Source organism: Aethalodelphis obliquidens, unplaced genomic scaffold, assembly GCF_003676395.1.
Source record: "Aethalodelphis obliquidens isolate GAN/ISIS:26980383/991018 unplaced genomic scaffold, ASM367639v1 scaffold121, whole genome shotgun sequence".
Taxonomy (NCBI): domain Eukaryota; kingdom Metazoa; phylum Chordata; class Mammalia; order Artiodactyla; family Delphinidae; genus Aethalodelphis; species Aethalodelphis obliquidens.
This window is the reverse complement of record NW_020838065.1, coordinates 1,010,687-1,029,734: the sequence shown is the minus strand read 5'-3', so window position 1 is coordinate 1,029,734 and position 19,048 is coordinate 1,010,687. Positions and strand designations below refer to the sequence as shown.

The 19,048-nt window shown below is 40.4% G+C and overlaps 1 protein-coding gene and 1 long non-coding RNA gene across 8 annotated transcripts in view; one reads left to right on the top strand and one right to left on the bottom strand.

Annotated features, from left to right (window-relative positions):
- Nucleotides 1-19,048, bottom strand: part of NSD1 (nuclear receptor binding SET domain protein 1) — a 136,398-nt gene that overhangs the window by 105,566 nt on the left and 11,784 nt on the right. The gene's annotated exons all lie outside the window — the stretch shown is intronic.
- On the top strand, nucleotides 5,043-14,888 carry LOC113615652 (uncharacterized). The gene is made up of 2 exons (XR_003431070.1): nucleotides 5,043-5,082; nucleotides 14,797-14,888. It is a non-coding gene; the product is annotated as an uncharacterized LOC113615652 (long non-coding RNA).

Genomic DNA, 19,048 nt, shown 5'->3' with positions numbered 1-19,048 from the left:
AAACAAACCCATAACAATAAAGAAAATGGTAATAGGAACATACATATTGATAATTATCTTTTTTTTTTTTTTTTTTTTTGCGGTATGTGGGCCTCTCACTGTTGTGGCCTCTCCCGTTGCGGAGCACAGGCTCCGGACGCGCAGGCTCAGCAGCCATGGCTCACGGGCCCAGCCGCTCCGCGGCATGTGGGATCTTCCTGGACTGGGGCACGAACCCGCGTCCCCTGCATCGGCAGGCGGACTCTCAACCACTGCGCCACCAGGGAAGCCCATTGATAATTATCTTAAATGTGAAAGGATTAAATGCTCCAACCAAAATACACAGGCTTAAAAAAAAAAGACACAGGCTTGCTATAATGGATACAAAAACAAGACCCATATATATGCTGTCTACAAGAGACCCACTTCAGATGTAGGGACACACAGACTGAAAGTGAGAGGATGGAAAAAGATATTCCATGCAAATGGAAATCAAAAGAAAGCTTGAGTAGCAATATTCATATCAGATAAAATAGAGTTTAAAATAAAGAATGCTACAAGAGACAAGGAAGGACACTACGTAATGATCAAGGGATCAATCCAAGAAGAAGATATAACAATTACAAATATACATGCACCCAACATAGGAGCACCACAATACATAATGCTAACAGCTATAAAACAGGAAATCGACAGTAACATAATAATAGTGGGGGACTTTAACTCCTCACTTACACCAGTGGACAGATCACCCAAACAGAAAATTAATAAGGAAACACAAGCTTTAAATGACACAATAGACCAGATAGATTTAATTGATATTTATAGGACATTCCACCCAAAAACAGCAGACTACACTTTCTTCTCAAGTGCACATGGAACATTCTCCAGGATACATCATATCTTGGGTCACAAATCAAGCCTCAGTAAATTTAAGAAAATTGAAATCACATCAAGCATATTTTCAGACCACAACACTATGAGATTAGATGTCAATTAAAAGGAAAAAAAAACACAAACACATGGAGACTAAACAATACGTTACTAAATAACCAAGAGATCACTGAAGAAATCAAAGAGGAAATCAAAAAATACCTACAGACAAATGACAACGAAGACATGATGATCCAAAACCTATGGGATGCAGCAAAAGCAGTTCTAAGAGGGAAGAAGTTTATAGCAATACAAGCTTACCTCAAGAAACAAGAAAAATCTGAAATAAACAATCTAACATTACACCTAAAGGAACTAGAGGAAGAAGAACAAACAAAACCCAAAGTTAGCAGAAGGAAAGAAATCATAAAGATCAGAGCAGAAATAAATGAAATAGAAACAAAGAAAACAAGAGCAAAAATCAATAAAAAGAAATGCTGGCTCTTTGAGAAGATAAACAAAACCGATAAACCATTAGCCAGAATCATCAAGAAAAAGAGGGAGAGGACTCAAATCAGTAAAATTAGAAATGAAAAAGGAGAAGCTACAGGATTCCCTGGTGGCACAGTGGTTAAGAATCTGCCTGCCAATGAAAGGGACACGGGTTCAAGCTCTGGTCCGGGAAGATCCCACATGCCATGGAGCAACTAAGCCTGTGCGCCACAACTACTGAGCCTGTGCTCTAGAACCCGCGAGCCACAACTACTGAAGCCCACGCACTTAGAGCCCATGCTCCACAACAAGAGAAGCTACCACAACGAGAAGCCCCCACTCGCCACAACCAGAGAAAAGCCTGCACACGGCAATGAAGACCCGATGCAGTCAGAAACAATAAATTAATAAATTAATAAAATAAATAAATTTTAAAAAAAAGAAGTTACAACAGACACTGCAGAAATACGAAGCATCCTAAGAGACTACTACAAGCAACTCTATGCCAATAAAATGGACAACCTGGAAGAAATGGACAAGTTCTTAGAAAGGTATAACTTTCCAGACTGAACCACGAAGAAATAGAAAATATGAACAGACCAATCACAAGTACTGAAATTGGAACTGTGATTAAAGATCTTCCAACAAACAAAAGTCCAGGACCAGATGGCTTCACAGGTGAATTCTATCAAACATTTAGAGAAGAGCTAACACCCATCCTTCTCAAACTCTTCCAAACAATTGTAGAGGAAGGAACACTCCCAAACTCATTCTATGAGACCACCATCACCTTGATACCAAAACCAAAGATACTACAAAAAAAGAAAATTACAGACCAATATCACTGATGAATATAGATGCAAAAATCCTCAACAAAATACTAGCAAACAGAATCCAACAGCACATTAAAAGGATCATAACACCATGATAAAGTGGGATTTATCCCAGGGATGCAAGGATTCTTCAATATATGCAAATAAATCAATGTGATACACCATATTAACAAATTGAAGGATAAAACCCGTATGATCATCTAAATAGATGCAGAAAAAGCTTTTGACAGAATTCAACACCCATTTATGATAAAAACTCTCCAGAAACTGAGCAAAGAGGGAACCTACCTCAACATAATAAAGGCCATATACGACAAACCCACGGCAAACATGATTCTCAATGGTGAAAAACTGAAAGCATTTCCTGTAAGATCAGGAACAAGACAAGGATGTCCACTCTCGTCACTATTATTCAACATAGTTTTGGAAGTCCTAGCCACGGCACTCAGAGAAGAAAAGGAAATAAAAGGAATACAAATTGGAAAAGAAGAAGTAAAACTGTCACTGTTTCCAGATGACATGATACCATACATAGAGAATCCTGAAGATGCCACCAGAAAACTTCTAGAGCTAATCTATGAATTTGGTAAAGTTGCAGGATACAAAATTAATGCTCAGAAATCTCTTGCATTCCTATACACTAATGATGAAAAATCTGAAAGAGAAATTAAGGAAACACTCCCATTTACCACTGCAACAAAAAGAATAAAATACCTAGGAATAAACCTACCTAGAGAGACAAAAGACCTGTATGCAGAAAACTATAAGACACTGATGAGGGCTTCCCTGGTGGCGCGGTGGTTAAGAATCCGCTTGCCAATGCAGGGAACATGGGTTCGAGCCCTGCTCTGGGAAGATCCCACATGCCGTGGAGCAACTAAGCCCATGCGCCACAACTACTGAGCCTGCGAGCCACAACTACTGAGCCCAAGTGCCACAACTACTGAAGCCCACACACCTCAACTACTGAAGCCCACGTGCCTAGAGCCCATGCTCCACAACAAGAAAGCCACCGCAATGAGAAGCCCGCGCACTGCAACGAAGAGTGGCCCCTGCTCACCGCAACTAGAGAAAGCCTGCGTGCAGCAACAAAAGACCCAAGTCAGCCAAAAATAAAAATAAATAAATAAATAAAATTAAAAAAAAAAAAAAGACACTGATGAAAGAAATGAAAGATGATACCAACAGATGGAGAGATATACCATGTTCTTGGATTGGAAGAATCAATATTGTGAAAATGACTGTACTATCCAAAGCAATCTACAGATTCAATGCAATTCCTATCAAATTACCAATGGCATTTTATACACAACTAGCACAAAAAAGCTTAAAATTTGTAGGAGACACAAAAGACCCCAAATAGCCAAAGCAGTCTTGAGGGAAAAAAAACAGAGCTGGAGGAATCAGACTCCCTGACTTCAGAGTATAACTACAAAGCTACAGTAGTCAAAACAATATGGTACTGGCAAAAAAACAGAAATATAAATCAATGGAACAGGATAGAAAGCCTAGAGATAAACCCATGCACCTATGGTCAACTAATCTATGACAAAGGAGGCAAGGATATACAATGGAGAAATGACAGTCTCTTCAATAAGTGGTGCTGGGAAAACTGGACAGCTAGCTACATGTAAAAGAATGTAATTAGAACACTCCCTAACACCATACACAAAAATAAACTCAAAATGGATTAGAGACCTAAATGTAAGACCAGACACTATAAAACTGTTAGAGGAAAACATAGAAAAACTCTCTTTGACGGAAATCACAGCAAGATCTTTTTTGATCCACCTCCTAGAGTAACGGAAATAAAAACAAAAATAAACAAATGGGACCTAATGAAACTTAAAAGCTTTTGCAAAGCAAAGGAAACTACAAACAAGAAGAAATGACAACCCTCAGAATGGGAGAAAATATTTGCAAATGAATCAACAGACAAAGGATTAATCTCCAAAATATAAAATCAGCTCATGCAGCTCAATATTAAAAAAACAAACAACCCAATCCAAAAATGGGCAGAAGACCTAAATAGACATTTATCCAAAGACATACAGATGGCCAAGAAGCACATGAAAAGCTGCTCAACATCACTAATTATTAGAGAAATGCAAATCAAAACTACAATGAGGTATCACCTCACACCAGTTAGAATGGGCATCATCAGAAAATCTACAAACAACAAATGCTGGAGAGGGTGTGGAGAAAAGGGAACTCTCTTGTAGTACTGGTGGGAATGTAAACTGATACAGCCAACTAAGGAGAACAGTACGGAGGTCCCTTAAAAAACTAAAAATAGAATTACCATATGACCCAGCAATCCCACTACTGGGCATATACCCAGAGAAAACCATAATTCAAAATGACACATGGAAAAAAAAAAAAAAAGACACATGCACCCAAATGTTCATTGCAGCACTATTTACAACAGCCACTACATGGAAGCAACCTAAACGCCCAACAACAGACAAATGGATAAAGAAGCCTGCACACCGCAACGAAGAGTAGCCCCCACTCGCCGCAGCTAGAGAAAGCCTGCGTGCAGCAACAAAGACTCAATGCAGCCAAAAATAAATATATAAAAATAAATTTATAGGGCTTCCCTGGTGGCGCAGTGGTTGAGAGTCCGCCTGACGATGCAGGGGACACGGGTTAGTGCCCCGGTCCGGGAAGATCCCACATGCCGCAGAGCAGCTGGGCCTGTGAGCCATGGCCGCTGAGCCTGCGCATCCGGAGCCTGTGCTCCTCAACGGGAGAGGCCACAACAGTGAGAGGCCCGCGTACCGCAAATAAATAAATAAATAAATAAATTTATAAAAATGGTCCACATCAAAAAAAAAAAAATCTTTAGGGACTTCCCTGGTGGTCCAGTGGCTAAGACTCCGCACTCCCAATGCAGGCGGCCTGAGTTCGACCCCTGGTCAGGGAACTAGATCCCACATGCCGCAACTAAGAGTTCACATGTTGCAACTAAAGATCCCACGTGCCGCCACAAAGACCCAGAGCAGACAAAATAAATAAATAAATAAAAATTTTAAAATCTTTTAAAATAAAACATGTAAGTGTTACAAATGTAATAAGTAATACCATTTTCAAGCAGGAAACAAAAAAGAATGACTCTAAAATCTTAACTGAAATAAATATTTCTTTGGAAGACATCTTGAGAGAGTATAATTAGAGCAGAGAGGAAAATCTGGGCATTCGTATAAAGAGTTTCCTCTCACCCTAGTCAGTGTGAATGCACAATCTAATACTGAATTTAAATAAAGAAGAAGAAGAAGAAAAAAAGAAAGGAAACCTGAATGGCAGACCCTCAGGATGTCCAGGATTCGATCATAAGCTCACAGACTTCGCACAATTACTGAAACTACTGTAGCCTTTACTCAAGCTGGTTCCTCTGCCTAACATGCTCTTTCAATTCCTTTCTCCCCTATAAAAAAGAATGAGATAATGCCATTTGCAGCAACATGGATGGACCTAGAGATTATTATACTAGTGAAGTCAGGCAGAGAAAGACAATCATATGATGTCCTGTATATGTGGAATCTTAAAAAAAAAAAAAAAAAAGGATATAAATGAACTTATTTACAAAACAGACTCAGACACAGAAAACAAACTTATGGTTACTAAAGGGGAAAGGGAGGTGGGGATAAATTAGGAGTTTGGAATTAAAATACATACACTACTACATATAAAATAGATAACCAACAAGCACAGGGAACTATCTTGTAATAATCTATAATGGAAAAGAATACATGTATAACTGAATCACTTTGCTGTGCATCTGAAGCACATTATAAATCAACTATATTTCGATAAAAATTTAAAAAATAAAAAGATATTAGCACATGCCAAGAAAAAAAATTCCTCTCTCCTACTCTCATCACCACACTCCCAGCCCCTTTTATGTCCCAGTTAACTTTGGATTCCCAGTCTCCACATCACTTTCTTAAGGAAGACTCCCTGAGCACCAAACTAGATCAAGTCTCCCCAGGATGCATGCTACGAGTTCCCTACACTTTTCCTCTTCCTCTCCCCCGCCCCTGTGGTGCGGCTTGAGGGAGCTTAGCTTCCCAACCAGGGATCGAACCAGGGCCCCTGGGAGTGAAAACTCGGAGTCCTAACCACTGGAGCACCAGGGAATTCCCTACTTCTCTTCTTCCTAATCCTCAGTTTAACTGCTGTTACATAAGTATTGTGGAATATCTTATTAATTGTTTGTCTTCCCCACAGGACTCGGAAGATCCATGAGGGTCACTTTATTCCCAGTGCTTAAAATACTGTCTGGCACACTGTTAATGCTCAACATTTGTTGAATAATGAACGAATAAATGAAAGATTTAAAAAATAATGAGATACTGTAAAAGTTTTTATCTTCCACTTCAGTCCTTGCAACATAAAGCAACTTTAAGTCGTAATTATATGTAGGTGGGAAAACAGAGCATGCAATGCAAAGGGAAAGTCTGAATGCACAAAGGTGCAAAGCATCTGCTGAAGTGTCACACATATTTAAAAATCATAGCCAGTGTGCACTTTCTCCTCCAGTTGCCAGTAGTCTACTAGGAATATTCCAGAAATTTAACTAATCTCCTTCAGTGGTGTATGGTTTGACTCCCACAAAGAAATAGGAATAACAAAATACAAAGAGCAGTTGAGAAAAGAAAAGCCATAGCATCTGCTAAGAGGCTCCTGATACAAATATGAAGGGAACAGAAAACAAGTCTCACACTTTATGCACATTTCTTAGATTCTCAAAGCTAAACCTGCTGGATTTATGGAAATTGTGTATCCAAAGTTTCTGGTGAACAAACAGGCTCAAACACCAATTTGAATGATGAAGGAAGAGCCCAAAGGTCTTAGGTCTACTGAGTCAAGTAAGTATGTTGAGCTAATACGTAACATTCATAACTTGAAAACCCATTGTTTGTGGGCCAGTATTTGAATTTTTAAAGAAAAATCTTGACATTTTAAAAATTGGGACCAAGTTGAATCTCAGGTTTACAGGAAAAAAACATTTCTGAGAACCTTCAACCATGTGCCAAGCCTTTTTACATATAATATAAATGGAATTACAATAAATGCTAATAGGTGGGTATTACCTCCATTTACTACTGAGAAACCCAAAACCAAATTTCCAATGTGACACCATTAATTGTCAAGCTCAATTCTGACTAATCCCCAAAGTTTGGGTACCCATCATCTTGCTCTATGCAAAAAGTTGGGCCTGGGCTCTGGACTAAGTTCTGGAGTTAAAGAATCCTGAGCTCATCACCAGAGGATTTTTTGCAAAATAAACATTTAAAAAAAATTTTAAGTTGTTATAAGCTCTTCCAAGACAATCCTTTTAGATTTATACTGTACTAATCAGGAAAAGTAATGATAAAACCTATTTTAAACATTTCAGGTAAATGCAGACAGTGTTCTGGATTTGCAATGATAAAAACTGAAAGAATAGTTTTTAACAGTTCAATTTCAAAACACTGAGTTTGAAGACAGTGAAATGAAGAAAAAGTAGAATTTTCTAATTTGAATGTTCACATCGCAAGTAAGCTTTACTGTAAAATGCAGACAGGATATATCACTTGCCATTCTGGAGATTAATTTTTTAAAACTTTACCCTGCCTATTATTTTAAATGACATACAAAATATCCTTTTCCACGTGGTTTAAATGATATACTACATATTACTGTCAAAGCTTTAAGATTATTTGCCCTTGCAAGAATTACCCCGAATGAGACTTTTTAAATGCTATTACTTTCTATAACATACATGCATTCAAATTATCTTTCTACTCACCACAGAAAACTAATCTTAATCTTTTGTGACCATATAGTTGATGACACAGCCCAAAAACAAAATCAATAAAATAATAAATATGTACAAGCTATACACTGATAAGTTAAAAACCAAATAACCATTTTGGCTATTGGTGCCTTGAATGTATAATAATTTCCTACAACTGACTCAGTCTCTGGAAAGTCCCTACTTATTTTAATTTATATCTCTAAAGTATAAATCTAGCTTTCCTCTCTGCAGGAGGATCAAGATGAGAAATGACCTAGATATTTCTCTAACAATACTAATTCTTTCCTCCTAAAAATATCTGCTGCTTACCTACTTATGAGAAACTGTAGTAGGACTCAAGGATACAAAATAAAGACAACACAATCCCAAGCTTGAAGTTGTAAGTTTACTCGGGGATACAGGACAGAACAATAATCAAAACATATTATGAAAAATGCTGTAACAGTATTATGGGAACACAGAACTTTTTATCCACGTTTCTGAAAACCAAGGAAAAGTATTAAGAGAGTAAGAAGAAATACTAACCAAATGACAATATGAATATCAGACTACCTATAAACATCCTTCCGATTAACCAGAAAAGTTGTATTTGTAGTTAATTTAACTAATGAATTACTGTTTTCATTCATTAAAACTTAAAATATGAGATGTGCTTATGAACAAAATAATATTTTGACATACACACCAGAACTTGTAAACAAGTATTGTCCTTACAAGACCATTTAATAACTCTTAGGATAATATACACAGTAGAGCGATAAACTTTTTCTGTTAAGGGCCAAACAGTAAATATTTCATAGTCTTTTTCCCAACTATTCCAACAGACCTTCATACATGGTCACTGAGATTTGAATTTCATATTAGTTTAACATGTTATAAAATATCTTCCTTTTGATTTTGTCTCATCCATTCAAAAACATAAAAACTGTTCTTGGCTCAAGGGCTGTTACAAACACAGGTGGTGGCCAGATTTATCTGCAGTTTGTCAAAAACTACCATTAACAAGTCAATTCTACATATTACATGATAAAAACCTTTCATGTTAATTCCAAACCACATGTAGAACCTAAACTGCGATCTATTAGTTTAACTTCTTCACCAGATTCAATCCTTACTTGATTTTCCCTAATAAAAACAAGGTCTGAAGACTATTACAAAAAATAAACTCCAAAAATAATTTGAGGAAAGGTTCTAACAGTCAAACGTGTCTCGAGTGACAACAGAAGAAATAAGGGAGTAGGGAACCTCAAGGGCCAGTACCTCCACAAAAATAGCAGATGAACAAGGGAAAAACTATCACAAAGAACTACACAAAAAACTATGAGAACTGGGGAAACTACTAAAAAGGTCTGGAACAACCAAGCAAATGCTTAATCAAGAAAAGGGCAAAGAGGAGCTTCCTCGGTGGCGCAGTCGTTAAGAATCCGCCTGCCAACGCAGGGGACACGGGTTCGAGCCCTGGTCCGGGAAGATCCCACATGCCACAGAGCTACTAAGCCTGTGCGCCACAACTACTGAGGTGCTCTAGAGCCTGTGAGCCACAACTACTGAGCCTATGTGCCACAACTACTGAGCCTGCATGCCGTAACTACTTAAGCCCACACGCCTAGAGCCCGCGCTCTGCAACGAGAAGCCACCACAATGAGAAGCCCATGCACTACAACAAAGAGTAGCCCCTGCTCACCACAAATAGAGAAAGCCCGCATGCAGCAACAAAGACCCAACGCAGCCAAAAATAAATAAATAAATAAATTTATTTTTAAAAAAGAAAGAAAGAAAAGGGCAAGGATAGCTAGCTAGTGGGAAGCAGCCACATAGCACAGGGAGATCATAGCAGTGCTTTGTGACCACCTAGAGGGGTGGGATAGGGAGGATGGGAGGGAGACGCAAGAGGGAGGAGATATGGGGATATATGTATGTGTATAGTGGATTCACTTTGTTATAAAGCAGAAACTAACACACCATTGTAAAGCAATTATACCCCAATAAAGATGTTAAAAAAAAAAGAAAAGGGCAAGGCTGCTGGCTTTGTAAACTCGGACTGTGGGACATGAGTAGACAACGGGTGCCCCTGAGGCTGGGACAGGTCTGGCCTTAGCAGCTGTGGGCTGTGCGGGAGTATGCACGCGGAGGCTGGGCCGGGGTCCAGGCTGCTTCCATAGCTCACATGGCGTGACTACTCCAGTCCTGGTACCTGACTTCACTGGATCTGAGCTGGTGGATCTGTGCTGGTGGCTTTGTAAACACAGCACCTGAGGGTCACCAGGGTCTATTGCCAGCATTCCTAAGGTTGAGCAGGGAACAAGGACAGTGCCAACAACAGTGTACTTTGTGAGCCCACACAATGGGTTTCAGGTGACACCACAGAGCGCGCTCCCTGGTGGACAGCTCCAGTGGAGGAATACTCAGTAGCTCCTCTCCCAGTGGAAGCGTTCCAATCCTGCCGACCTCACACAGCAGCTTAGAAACGGATCTGGGACCTTCTACTCCAAAAACTAAGGAGCGGATTCTGCCCCTAACAGGGCTGTGACAACCACAGAGCAAAGAGGAGGCCCCGCTCAACTTCCAGTGTGGGCTCTGGTCACCACAACACCAGTTACACCCCCTATCAAGGGGATATCGGCCAGCACACATTGAGGAAAGAGGTGGCAGGCATCCATACTAAAAACAGCCCTCACACCAAAAAATACTAAACCTATGCAGGCTACACAGGGACACTCCCACATAAAAATACCCCTCTAAGACCACAGCAGACAACTGTTTTCCTAAACTCATAGAGTAAGAGAAATATAAGTAAAATGGAGAAGCAAAAGAACCACTACCAATTAAAAGATCAAGAGCATTCTCCTGAAAGAAGGAACAATGAAACAGATCTCTTCAGTCTAATAGACACTGAGTTCAAAAAAGAGGTAATGAGGGCTTCCCTGGTGGCACAGTGGTTTGAGAGTCCGCTTGCCAATGCAGGGAACACGGGTTCGTGCCCCGGTCCGGGAAGATCCCACATGCCACAGAGCGGCTGGGCCCGTGAGCCATGGCCGCTGAGCCTGTGCGTCCGGAGCCTGTGCTCCACAACGGGAGAGGCCACAACAGTGAGAGGCCTGCGTACCGCAGAAAAAAAAAAAAAAAAGAAAGGCTATCAATAGAAATGTAGATTACCGTAAAAAAAGAAAGGCTATCAATAGAAATGTAGATTACTGTAAAAAGGAACTAGAAACTATAAAGAGGAGCCAAGAAAAATTAGAAAACTCACTTGCTGGATAAAACCTGAGCTAAAGACAATAAACTGCAGACTGAATAATGCAGAAGACGGAATAATGGAAATCACCCAATCAGAACAGCAGACAGAAAGCCAGATAAAAAAACTGAAAGCAATATAAGAAACCTATGATAATATAAAGCGTGCTAATCTAAACATAACAGAGATTCCAGAAAGAGAAGAGAAAAGGGGAACAAAAGTATATCTGAAGACATTATGGCTGAACACTTCCCAAACCTCAAGAAGTAAACAGATATCCAGGTACAAGAAACACAGAGGGTCCCAAACAAGATGAACCCAAACAAATCTATACCAAGACATATTATAATTAAAATGACAGGGACTTCCCTGATCGCACAGTGGTTATGAATCCGCCTGCCAGGGTTTCCCTGGTGGCGCAGTGGTTAAGAATCCACCTGCCAATGCAGGGGACATGGGTTCAAGCCCTGGTCCGGGAAGATCCCACATGCCATGGAGCAACTAAGGCCGTGCACCCCAACTACTGAGCCTGCGCTCTAGAGCCTGCAAGCCACAACTACTGAGTCCACGTGCCACAACTACTGAAACCCGCATGCCTAGAGCCCGTGCTCAACAACAAGAGAAGCCACCGCTCGCCACAACTAGAGAAAGACTGCACGCAGCAACGAAGACCCAACACAGCCAACAATAAACAAATAAATAAATATTTATTTTAAAAAAAAGATTCTGCACGCAACAATAAAGATCTCACGTGCCACAACTAAGACTTGATGTAGCGAAATAAATAAATAAATCTTAAAAAAAAAAGGACATATAAATCGACAGAACAGAACTAAGAGCCCAGAGATAAATCTATATCTGTTCTCAGCAAGGGTGCCAAGACCATTCAATAGGGAAAGAATAGTCTTTTCAACAAATGGTGCTGGAACAACTGGGTACCCACATGCAAAAGATGTTTGGCCCCTACCTCACATCATGTACAAAAATTCAAAATGCATCAAAGACCTAAGTGTAAGACGTAAGAACATAACTTTTAGCAGAAAACACAGGAGTAAATCTTCTTCATCTTGAATTAGGCAATGGTTTCTTAGATATGACACCACAAGGCAAAGAAAAAAAATAGATATATTGGACTTCATCAAGATTAAAAACCTTTGGAATGTCCCTGGTGGTCCAGTGGACTCTGTGCTTTCACTGCTGATGGCCAGGGTTCGATCCCTGAACAGGGTACTAGGATCCCACAAGCTGCACGGCATGGCCAAATACAAAAACATTTAAAAAACAAGAAAACAAAAAAAATTTTGTGCTTCAAGGATACCATCAAGAAAATGAAAAAACCCACAGAATGGAAGAAAATATTTGCAAATCATATCTGATAAGGGACTTAATCCAGAATATATAAGGAACTACAACTCAACAATAAAAATAGCCCAATTTTTTAAAAATATGCAAAGGATTTACAACACAGACTCCAAAGTAGCTATACAAATGTCCAAAAAGCACATAAATGGATGCTCAACATCATCAGGGAAATATAAATCAAAACCACAATGAGATAACATGTAACACTCACCAGGATGGCTTAAAAAAAAAAAAAAAAGCAAATGTTGGCAAGAATATGAAGAAATCACAACTGTAAAATGGTACAGCCACTGTGCAAAAACAGTCTGGCCATTCCTCAAAATGTTAAAACAGTCCCGTGGGGTTGGGACTCCACACTTTCACTGCTGAGGGCACAGACTCAATCCCTGGGTGGGAAACGAAGATCCCACAAGCTGCATGATGCGCCCCCCAAAAAAAGAAGAATCCCCACTGAATCCAGAAGAGGTATTTGTACACCTATGTTCATATCAGCATTATTCACAATAGCCAAAAGGTGGCCATCGACTGATAAATGGATAAAGAAAATGTGGTATACAGCAGAAAATCTTTAAAAAGGAAGAAAATTCTGACACGGACTACAACATGGGTGAACTCTTAAGGACATTACATTAAGTAAAATAAGACAATCACAAAAAAGATAAATACTGTATAATTCTACATGAGGTATTCAGAGCAGTCAAATTCAGATACAGAAAGCAGAATGGTGGTTACCAGGGGCTGGGAGGAAGGGGAAAGTGGCAAGTTGTTCAATTGGTAAGTTTTCTAAGATGGAAAGAGTTCTGGAGAATGGCTGCACGAAATGTGAACACACTTAATGTTATTTAACTGTACACATCAAAATAGTTAGGATGGAGAGTTCCCTGGTGGCCTAGTGGTCAGGATGCCGGACTTTCACTGCCACGGCCCTGGGTTCAATCCCTGGTCGGGGATCTGAGATCCCGCAAGCCACATCGCACGGCCAAAAAAAAAAAAAACAGAATGGTAAATTTTATGCTATGTATATTTTATCAAAATTAAATATAGAGGCTTCCCTGGTGGCGCAGTGGTTGAGAGTCCGCCTGCCGATACAGGGGACATGGGTTCGTGCCCCAGTCCGGGAAGATCCCACATGCTGCGGAGCGGCTGGGCCCGTGAGCCATGGCCGCTGAGCCTGCGCATCCAGAGCCTGCGCTCCGCAACGGGAGAGGCCACAACAGTGAGAGGCCCGCGTACCGCAAAAAAAAAAAAAAAAAAAATTAAAACTAGGACTTCCCTGGTGGCGCAGTGGTTAAGAATCTGCCTGCCAATGCAGGGGATGGAAGATTCTACATGCCGCGGAGCAACTAAGCCTGTGCACCACAACTACTGAGCCCGCGTGCCACAACTACTGAAGTCCAGGCACCTAGAGCACATGCTCCGCAACAAAAGAAGCCACCGTAATGAGAAGCCCGCACACTGCATGAAGAGCTGCCACTGATCACCACAACTAGAGAAAGCCCATGCACAATAACAAAGACCCAACGCAGCCAAAAAATAATAATTAATTAATTAATTAATTTTTAAAAAAGTTAATGGGGGGACTTCCCTGGTGGCACAGTGATTAAGAATCCACCTGCCAATGCAGGGGACACAGGTTCGAGCCCTGGTCCAGGAAGATCCCACATGCCGCGGAGCAACTAGGCCCATGAGCCACAACTACTGAGCCTGAGCTCTAGAGCCCGTGAGCCACAACTACTGAAGCCCACACGCCTAGAGCCTGTGCTCCACAACAGGAGAAGCCACTGCAATGAGAAGCCACTTCAATGAGAAGCCTGTGCACCGCAACAAAGAGTAGCCCCCACTCACTGCAACTAGAGAAAGCCCGCACACAACAACGAAGACCCAATGCAGCCAAAAAATAAATAAATAAGTTTATTAAAAAAATAAAATAAAAATAAAAAGTTAATGGGGCGGGCTTCCCTGGTGGCACAGTGGTTGAGAGTCCGCCTGCCAATGCAGGGGACACGGGTTCATGCCCCGGTCCGGGAAGATCCCACATGCCGCGAAGCGGCTAGTCCCGTGAGCCATGGCCGCTGAGCCTGCGCATCCGGAGCCTGTGCTCCACAACGGGAGAGGCCACAACAGTGAGAGGCCCGCGAACCGCAAAAAAAAAAAAGTTAATGGGGCTTCTCTGGTGGTCCAGTGGGTAAGATTCCATGCTCCCAATGCAAGGGACCCAGGTTCAATCCCTGGTCAGGGAACTAGATCCCACATGCATTCCACGACTAAGAGTTCGAATGCCGCAAGTAAGAGTCCTCATGCCACAACTAAAGTTCCTGCATGCCACAACGAAGATCATGTATGCCGCAACTAAGACCCAGAGCAGCCAAAAATAAATAAATAAATAAATATGTTTTTTAAAGTGTCACTACTTTGTATACTTAAGCTTTCTCCTTTAATTAAAACTACTTATTTCTTATTGGGTGGGCATGGTAACCAGTTGCCCTAGATGGCCCCCAGTGATCCACACTTCAGGGTATTCCCCTACCACATTGTATCTCCTTGGATCTCCTTGCTAGGTCTCTCCTCTCTTGGACAACTCACTCTGGGGGAAGCCAGCTACATACTGTGAGCAGCCCTATGGAGAGGCACACATAGCAAGGAACTGAGGCCTCCTTCAGCCAACAGCCATATGAGTGAGCCATACTGGACAAGGATCCTACAGCCTTCAGATGACTGCAGCAGTGATGGACATCTTGCTTGTAATCTCGTAAGAGACTGAGCCAGAACCATCCAGCTAAACCACTCCCTGATTCCTAACCCTGTGTGAGAGAAATGTTTATTGTTTTAGACTGCTCAGTTTGAGGGTAATTTGTTAGGCAGAATAGATAACTAATACAGGATTTCCCTGGTGGTCCAGTGGTTAAGACTCTGCACTCCCAATGCAGGGGAGCTGGGTTCGATCCCTGGTCAGGGAACTAGATCTCACATGCTGCAACTAAGAGCCTGCATGCCACAACTAGAAAAATCCTGCGTGCCGCAACTAAGACCCAGCTCCGCCAAATAAATAAATATTTTTTTTTAAAAGATAACTAATACAAAGGGAAACATTCCTTGCACAGCTATATGAATTTGTTTTCAAAAAGAAAATTAAAGACTATAAAAATTATCATCAGCACAGTGCTGGATATTAAAATAAAATCCCTATTAGATCAATTTAAGGCTGTAGCAGACAGAATTTCTTCAAATTTTTACAAGTGTGTAAAGTTGGTTTATCAAACATATAGAAGCTTCGAATCGATAAAAGAAACTACTCCAAACAGATCTGGATACATGAAAAATGAAACTTCGAGTCTACAACTATAGAAAATTAACTAAAATGAAAAACAGACTGAGAAGAAATATTTATGTCTGTAAGATAAAAGGATAATGGCTATAAAACACTACAATCCAGACAGATAAGTCAGCAAAGGATATGGACAGCAAAGGCCACAGGAGAAACACAAACAAGAAACAAAGAAATAATTTTCAACAATAAAGTTGTATTAATAAAATCAAACTTGCGGTAGAAGTATACACCTACTTAATGAAGTAAAAAACTTAAAACATCAATGCTATCAAAGTTGGCATGCTATCAAAGGGAGGAAAATGCTGTACTCGTATATACACTATTTAGAACTGTGTGAAATGGTACACTCCTTTTGGAAAGCCATAAAGAAGTAGGTACATCTGAGACAAAACATTTAACCCATTGCCCTGATAATTCCCCTACCAGCAGTTTATCCTTAGGAAATAATTCCACAGACATTACTATGAAATTAATAAGGTACCTACCAAGACTTTACTTAAAACTCTAATATCTGCTCCACCAAAGAACTAATTTCAGTGGTTTAATTACCTGCACTATAACACTTCTGCCTCAAAGCTCTACTATGTTTAAAAAAAAAAAGGAAGCACTTCAAATGTAGAACTGTATTACCTCTCAACAACTGCTCTGCAATTCTTTACAGATCATGGCATGGTGGAAGTGTTTTTTCTTCATATGCTGATTAGATTCAATACATTGTCCATTGAACCAACTGAAATGTTAAAAAAAAATGCCTTTGGATATAATAATCCAATAACAATTAGCATGGCATTGATGTCTATTATTTTTACTGGGTATAGATAAAACTTGAACATTGCCGACTTTCACCAGGGATCCCCAACAGCTCCAATTACCGCATCAAGAGAAATTAGAGATGCCAAGAGGAATATACCCTCAGTAATTTACAAAGAAAGACTACCTTCAGATTCTGCCTGGTATATGGGGAGACATCATATAACCAGTAATTATTTTTAATTTAATCTAATGTGTAAATATAATTGTTCATCCTCCAAAATGGATTTTATCCTTCCAACAATCTTTAACACAGTACTATGGTATTGATATTTTATGTAAGGTCACTGGACATGTAAAAAGAACTTTAGAGGCCTTAATAAAGTAATTTCACCTAAGAACAGTAACGAACACTAAAATCTGTTCCAATTTATTAAGGGGAACCCACAAGTCTGTATGATTTTATTGTTTCTTTAATAAGTTATCTAAAAGTAGAAACAATACTTAAAAATTATGACTTGTGTACAGGTATTATAAAGAATGTAGATCATCTAGAATCCATAAAGAACTCTCAAAACTCAACAATTAAAATCAAACAATCCAATTAGAAAATGGGCAAAAGACATGAATATATTTCACCAAAGAGGATATACAGATGGGAAATAAACACACAAAAAGATGTTCAGGGTTTCCCTGGTGGCGCAGTGGTTGAGAGTCCGCCTGCCAATGCAGGGGACACGGGGGTCCGTGCCCTGGTCCGGGAAGATCCCACATGCCACGGAGCGGCTGGGCCTGTGAGCCATGTCCGCTGAGCCTGCGCTTCCGGAGCCTGTGCTCCGCAATGGGAGAGGCCACAACAGCGAGAGGCCCGTGTACAGCAAAAACAAAAACAAACAAACAAACAAAAGATGTTCAACATCATTAGCTATCAGGGAAATGCAAATAAAAACCATAATGAGGGCTTCCCTGGTGGCACAGTGGTTAAGAATCTGCCTGCCAATGCAGGGGACATGGGTTCGAGCCCTGGTCCGGGAAGATCCCACATGCCGCAGAGCAGTTAAGCCTGTGCACCACAACTACTGAGCCTGCGCTCTAGAGCCCGCAAGCCACAACTACTGAAGCCCGCATGCCTAGAGCCTGTGTTCCGCAGTAAGAGTAGCCCCCGCTCACTACAACTAAAGAAAGCCTGTGTGCAGCAACGAAGACCCAACACAGCCAAAAAAGAAAGTAAAATAAATAAATTAAAAACAAAAACCATAATGAGATATCATTACATAACTATCAAAATGGTTAAAACAGGGCTTCTCTGGTGGCGCAGTGGTTGAGAGTCCGCCTGCCGATGCAGGGGACACGGACTCGTGCCCCGGTCCGGGAAGATCCCACATGCCGCGGAGCGGCTGGGCCCGTGAGCCATGGCCGCTGGGCCTGCGTGTCCAGAGCCTGTGCTCTGCAATGGGAGAGGCCATAGCAGTGAGAGGCCCACGTACCGCAAAGAAAAAAAAAAAAAAAAGGTTAAAACAAATAGTGAAAACACTAAATGATGGTGAGGAGGAAGAGAAACTGGATCACTCATACACTACTGGTGAGAATGTAAATAGTACAGTTACTCTGGAAATCAGCTTGGCAGTTTCTTATAAAAGTAAACATGCAGTACCATATGATTCAGCAATGGTACTCTTGGGCATTTATCCCAGAGAAATGAAAATTTATGTTCACACAAAACCTGTATATGAATGTTCACAGCACTTTTACTTCTAATAGCCAAAAGCTAGAATAAACCCAGATGTCCTTCAACAGGTGAATGGTTAAACAAACTGTGGTAGATACGTATCACGGAATACTACTTAGTAATAAAAAGGTATAAAATATTGATATACTCAATAACTTGGATGACTCTCCAGGGAATTTTAAATGAAAAAAACCCAATCCCAAAAGGCTATATATATACTGCATGATTCCACTTACGGACATTTTTGAAATGACAAAATTTTAGAAACAAAGGACAGGTTAGTAGTTGGCAAAAGTTGGAGGAGGAACTGCCAGGAAGAAGATGGGTGTGATATAAAAGGACCACAGAAGATATCCTTGTGGCATTAAGTGTTCAACATCTTGAGTGTGGTAGTGCACATACAAACCCACGCAGGCAATAAAAATGCAGAGAACTTAACATAGTACATACACACAAACAAGTACAAGTAAAACCAGGGACATCTGGAATATGTCCTTATAGAACTATAGAATTTTCTTTAAAAAAAAATATGAAAAACATAAACTGGGACACCTGAATAAGATTGGTAGATTATACCAATGTCAATATCCTGGTTGTGATATTAGGTGTTTTTGCAAAACATTATCATTGCAAAATCAAGCAAAACATACATGGGATCTCTCTG